This window comes from Salvelinus fontinalis, chromosome 6 (genome assembly GCF_029448725.1).
Source record: "Salvelinus fontinalis isolate EN_2023a chromosome 6, ASM2944872v1, whole genome shotgun sequence".
Lineage (NCBI taxonomy): Eukaryota > Metazoa > Chordata > Actinopteri > Salmoniformes > Salmonidae > Salvelinus > Salvelinus fontinalis.
In genome coordinates this window covers 55,644,799-55,652,115 of record NC_074670.1, presented here as the reverse complement: position 1 = coordinate 55,652,115, position 7,317 = coordinate 55,644,799, and positions in this window count along the sequence as shown.

The following is a 7,317-nucleotide window of genomic DNA, read 5'->3' as shown; positions in this document are numbered from 1 at the left end:
GGCCTTTACCAGCCTGAACACCTCCACTCTGGCCTTTACCAGCCTGAACACCTCCACTCTGGCCTTTACCAGCCTGACCAACTCCACTCTGGTCTTTACCAGCCTGACCAACTCCACTCTGGTCTTTACCAGCTTGACCACCTCCACTCTGGTCTTTACCAGCCTGACCACATCCCCCCTGGGCTTTACCAGCTTGACCACCTCCACTCTGGTCTTTACCAGCCTGACCACACCCCCCCCTGGGCTTTACCAGCTTGACCACCTCCACTTTGGTCTTTACCAGTCTAACCACATCCACTCTGGTCTTTACCAGCCTGACCACATCCCCCCTGGTCTTTACCAGCTTGACCACCTCCACTCTGGTCTTTACCAGCCTGACCACTTCCACTCTGGTCTTTACCAGCCTGACTACCTCCACTCTGGTCACATGTTAAATTGACTGTGGGGAGTTAGTTATCTGTCTCCCGACGGTGTTGTGTTCCAGCTCTCAGACTCTACTGTAGCATCCAGTATAAGTACCACTGCATCACTCTGGTCCCAATCCATCCACATTATCTTCAGCAGGGAGAACTTCTTTCATCACCACTCAGTGTCTGAGAGCAGGACAACCATTCAATCCACATAATCAATGGTTTCATTATGGGTGGCCCTATTTAGTGTACTGTAGTATGTACACCTCTAAGAAGGAGAGGGTATTAGAGAATATAAATGAATGGTTAGGAATGTGCTTTTAATTCAACAGGCATAAGATGGAGGGTAGCCATTTGTGGGATGTACAGTGTATTACAATAATAATTTGTGAAATTACATATTGACTTAACAGTGATAAATGAAGTCTCAAAGAAAGTCACGGTTGGCAGTATGCCCTGGAACGTTTGTAGGGCACAGACACCTGGGCTGGAAGTGTCTCTTAAGATGTATTCTATCAGATCTGGCCAGAGAACATCCTCTGACAGGTAATATTTATCAGGATCCTGTTAAATCATGTAACACCATAGAAATAGAATAACTAGAAGCGCCAAAGCCCCTCAACCACGGCAATCTGAACGCTAAACTTCCTGCATTTATTTCCTGCTTTACTCCTATGGGCACAATAAATATATCTGCCAGTCCACCTATCACAGAAATGTACTGTAAGCTGTGATCATATCTGAAGACCTTCTCCATGATTGTAGGCTGAATAGTGAGAGAGAGGGGTTAGGCTGAGCAGACTCACTCAACTTCATCACTGTAATGAGATGCGGTATCTTGAAAGAAGCTTGGACAGTGGCATTGTTTGATCTCGCGTTGGTTCACTACTCCCTACTACCACTGGGTGGTGTTCATTTACAAGTCACTATTCCTTCAGTTTTCCTTGTCATAAAAGGGGAAAGTCTTATTTTGGCAACATTTTGACAGACATAAATATTTAGATGTGGTCGTAGTAGACATACTTATCCTACTGATATGTCTGTTTCAAACATTCCAAAGCATTCCATCAGAATTCTGAGGCTGAAGCCTTGAGCTACCATACAAAAGGATATTTGTTGAAGTTTGGTACAAAGCTAAAATCGAACATTATAAAGGTGGACAACACAGGGTGATAATGACATAAAGCTCTTGTAGAAAAAAAATATGCCATAGTGGGTCAATTTAGGGCTTATGGATTTTAGGAAGCTACAGGCACATGTGTGTCTTCCTCCCCAGGCTTTGTCTGTCTCAACATGATGAGAAAACAATTCAACTCCCACAATTCACCCTATTACAGTTGAATTACATAGAACCCTGACCGTAAGCCTCCAAAGTCATATAGACAAACGTTAAGAATGTCCCATTTGAACCAGGCTGTTGTGAGGTTTTGTAAGCCAGGATGAGGCCTTCTTTGAATTGTGGTGTTCAGAGTAAATTGTGATGAAGAGACTCTTCCCCTGGAAGAAGAAGAATGGCTTGTGGTGAGCACCATTAGATGGGGCAAACACACACACACACACACACACACACACACACACACACACACACACACACACACACACACACACACACACACACACACACACACACACACACACACACACACATACACACACACACACACACACACACACACACACACACACACACACACACACACACACACACACACACACACACACACAAAAAACTGGAAAAGAAGTTCGAACTTTTTTGCCCTTACCGACAGTTTTGTCAACTTTGAACAAGGTGATGTATTTGGAGCGCTATTGTGATTTCACAATGGAAATGTTTTGGTGTATTTTCCCTTTTCTCTGTAGTCTCCTGTGGCACAACTCAACCACAAAGTTTAGATGGATATGTCTAAAACCAAAGAATATTAATACTTTGAACTAAGCCCAGTCTTGGATGCTCTGCCACCCTAGGCAAGACAAAAAATCACTGCAAAACTGGTATAGTGTATAATGTCAGCAAACCAAGCAATTTTATGAATGCCCATCAATGTGGTACCGTTTGTAAAACATGCATTTGCATTGGCTTTATTAGTTGTGATTCCTGACAAAGGCTTAAGACTGATCAATTTGGCTATTTAAGACCTGAATATCAGATACCCACATTTATCAGGAGTTATCTTGACCCTATTTGCAATGAGAGTCAATGTGTTTATACAGCGGGAAATGCAGAAATATTATCGTCTTCGGTATGATCTGCTCGTCCAAAATGTACAAATACAAACTTGAGATCACTGATTATCATGACAATTTAGCACAGAGTGAAACTCCTGGAAACCAGTCGTGGGTAACCTAATTTCATTCCATATTGTCCATGTCATTTTGACCTGTCCTGTTTTTATGATATGGTGTTAGTTAACATGCTAAGTCATATTTCCATTGAAGTGCATTTTTATTTGATAGGATACCATTTAGGCCAGAGATCATCAATTAAACGGATGGTATGGGGGCCAAAACAATAATTGCAAATAATTTGGTGGGCCGCCAGTTGGGGAACCCTGATTTAGGCTATTTGATCAGAGACAAGTGCATGATGTAAAAACTGTCTGTCTCATTACATTATCATAAATTTGGTCTCCAGTCTGAATGGCTACAGAAAAAACACACACTGAAGGCTACTACTCTTTCTATTGTAGGCCTATAGGATTCATTATTTATGTTAGATGACTTTGACGGATCATTGGTGGAGGCGCGTGGCAACTGGACATGGATAAGCTAAATATTTAGCGCCCCTGCAGAACTGCTTATAATGTCGAGCCATCAGTGCTCACCTAAATAGCCCATATCCCAATGGGTGAGAGAAGTTATCATTGTTTTTAGGCAGAATAATGTGAGGTGTTATGTGCTGTTGGAGGTGCATCTTGGTCAGTTTAGCTCGGAAAATGCCGCCCTCATCAATTTGCCGCCCTGCGCGGAAGTCTAATTCTTCATAATCCTGCCCTGTTTTTAACGCGGATCATTACAATCTTCAACTCTTACCCAAATAACTACTATCCCACTCAATATTCCAAATGTAGCCACCTTCTATACTTCTATACAAGTCAACTGTTAAAGTTTGAGACTTATATAACATGGCGGCATCACAAAAGCTATAAATGGTACACTACATTTGATACACAAAGCTACACTTTTTTCCAACTTCTTTGATCCTGAAAATGTACATGGTTTCATAGACCTACAATGGACAAATTAAACGCTCTTCATTTATCTTGCTTGTTGTTGCATGTCTGAAAATACCATGTCATTTTACTGAGATGTACAACATGGTATGTGAGAGAAGGATGGGTTTTGAGGCTATACAGATAGTGAGGGTTTCCAAGCATAACATTATCCTTTCAATTTGAATCCTCTCGGAGCAGAACTGTGAAATTATTACATCAAGTTTAATGCATTTGAAAAACATACAGTGAACACGCTTATGTTGAAGGAACCATTAAATGATAATGCCCTTTCGTTCCAGTACATGTCATAATACATATTGCCTCATCCCGTGCTTCAATGATTATTGGATGTATCTATGATCATATTCTTGAGGCCTCACTCATTCAAAAGGTCGAAGGTTACCACCACAAAAATATAATTATTGGAATGTCGAACATCCTGCTTGTCTTCCCTAAATACGCCTCCCACCTATCACAGAACATTGACTTGAATGGGAATGTCCATTCTAGTAATTCTGTTTCTATGGTTACTGCAACAACACCTCCCCTTTTATAACAATTCAATATTTACATTGAGTCATAGCTCATATAGACACTCAACAGCATGGATCTCCGACTCTTGTCCTGGAGAGTTACTGGGCAGGCTTTTTATTCCATCCCGGCACTAATCTTAGCCTCAACAACCAAATCTTGTGTGCACCCACGGCAGCTATTCAATTCATATGTCACAAGAGGCTATGCCAGAACTAACACACCTGTTTCAAATCATCAACTATTGATGGTCTCCAGTAGCTGTCCAAGACCAGAGTTGGAGATACCTGCTCTAGTTGGGGGGAGACCCCTGCTTTACAGTCTGACTCTGGTCTGGTTACATTCAGTTCTAACACACAGCAGAAGTAGAAGCACTGCTAAACTACGGAATGGTAAAAATGTGAATCTTTGAAAGGAGAAAAGCGAAGACTTTAACAGAGCTCTCCCTAACTCCCTCTGCTTTCTTAATCCAGAGACCCCGGCCTTTCATCTCCACTCCCCATCACAGTACCACTGGAATTCCAAATAGGTATGAATTTTTATCCGCCCGCTTTTCTCTCAGTGGAGTATTAACAATCGCGCCCCGTGTCGCAAATGGCATCTCCGAGGTTGGCGCGGACCTTAATTCCTCTGCGAAGGGCACACGAAGTAAATCCATTTCTCTGGCGACGCGGTTCACTGAATAACAAATCACGGGGGCAGACACTGCTTTCCCTCCTGTTAAAGAAGCCGATTGCAAGGAGCTTCTCCCCTCACAGGAGGCTGGGCCTGTAACAGTGTGGTTTATCACTGGGAGAAAGAGAACACAAACACAGGGGTCATGCTGCCTGAGGGGACAGAAAGAAACATGCACACACGCACACACATGCATACACACGTGCACACACACACCTTTGCATTCCAATATGCTCCCACTTACGCTTTGGTTAAATATATGGGTATTTGCACACCGTGAAGTCACATATACACCAAAAATCTTCAACTGAATAAACTGGAGATGCTTCTGATGGGAGAACATGTTAATTTCACCATTCAACATCATCATGACCTTGACATTTTCTCAGTATCATCAGGGAAAACTCCCAACACTACTTCCTCCTCATATCTCAGAGTGCAAAAAATATAAATTTCCTTCTGTCTCTATCTAAACCAAATTATTTTGATGGAATACCAGCCACTTGTCAGAACCTGTGAAGGCAGTTCATATTTTTATAAAAACAGCTTATCTGGTTACATGACCAGCGTAATGTTATTTATACCCTGCAAACAAAATGACTACGGTGTTTTCGATCCTGATAAGGGCTTCTCTTCCAAGGAAATAGTGACAGAAACCTTATTACAACACTGTGATTTACCTTATTTATTACTATGACCTAGAAAAAGTGGTGTTTCAATCCACTGTGCTGTTCCATGCACAGACAATTTGATTTACTATGTTATCTGCAATGGAGTGAATGTTCCTAATGCATCACCGTATGGTTCTCTTCCCTGTATGGGTCTGGGTGGATTTTCCCAACAGGTAATACAAACAAACAACACCCTGCCGGATCTGAGAAGGAAATGCCAATCATCGCATGATAATGTAAAGTAGCTCGAGTGCCATTCTCTCGCTGCGTTGGCAAAGTCTTTTGTTGATGTTGTCGAGCCAAACAATTTTGACTTTGGCAAGGCAGCGATGTAGAGTGGTCGACTGCTGGAACAGTCATGCACTCAGGATAATCACGGAGTCTGTTAGTAACATTCTCATAGGGTTATCAAATCTCCCACTTTGGTGAGAAATCAAGGCAAAACTCTATTATTTTTTTTGAGCGAGGTGACCATGTTTTCTGTCTGAAACCTGAAAAGTGTGTGAGACTAAATACGTAATGGAATAGTGGAGGACTATTGATTGGAAGGCTGAGCACACGTGGGACGATGAGGTGCTAAGAGCCTTTTAGAGAGTTGCTGGATACTCTCTGTATCTTTCTTTCTCTCTCACATGAACACACACACACACACAAACACACACTTCCAGGGAAATCGGGAAATATGCTCTTTCGCAGACATTGCAGTGACACACACACACAGCGGAAGGCGGACACGCACACATGGTCACATGAACAAGGAAAGATAAATGGATGACTTAGAATGGCTCACACATCCGATTATTAAATAAGAATGGCTGTGAACGGGTCACACATCAAATTAATAATTAAGGATGACTGAGAACGGGTCACACATCAGATTATTAAATAAGAATGACTGAGAACGGGTCACACATCAAATTAATAAATAAGGATCACTGAGAATTGGTCACACATCCGATAATTAAATAAGGATGACTGAGAATGGGTCACACATCAGATGATTAAATAAGGATGACTGAGAATGGGTCCCACATCAGATGATTAAATAAGGATGACTGAGAATGGGTCACACATCAGATGATTAAATAAGGATGACTGAGAACGGGTCACACATCCGATTATTAAATAAGGATGACTGAGAGCGGGTCACACATCAGATTATTAAATAAGGCTGAGTGAGAATGGGTCACACATCACATTATTCAATAAGTGGCGGGGTAGAGATCATACACGGATGACTGAGAACGGGTCGCACATCAGATCATTAATTAAGTGGCAGGGTCGAGATCATACACAGTGAAATGAAGCAGCTAGGAGGACTTAAAGTCCTTTGTTGTTGTTGTCGAGCCAAACAATTTTGACTTTGGCAAGGGAGCGATGTAGAGTGGTCGACTGCTGGAACAGTCATGCACTCAGGATAATCACGGAGTCTGTTAGTAACATTCTCATAGGGTTATCAAATCTCCCACTTTGGTGGGAAATCAAGGCAATACTCGATTATTTTTTTGAGCGAGGTGACCATGTTTTCTGTCTGAAACCTGAAAAGTGTGTGAGACTAAATACGTAATGGAATAGTGGAGGACTATTGATTGGAAGGCTGAGCACACGTGGGACGATGAGGTGCTAAGAGCCTTTTAGAGAGTTGCTGGATACTCTCTGTATCTTACTTTCTCTCTCACATGAACACACACACACACACACACACACACAAACACACACTTCCTGGGAAATTGGGAAATATGCTCTTTCGCAGACATTGCAGTGACACACACACAGCGGCAGGCGGACACGCACACATGGTCGCATGAACAAGGAAAG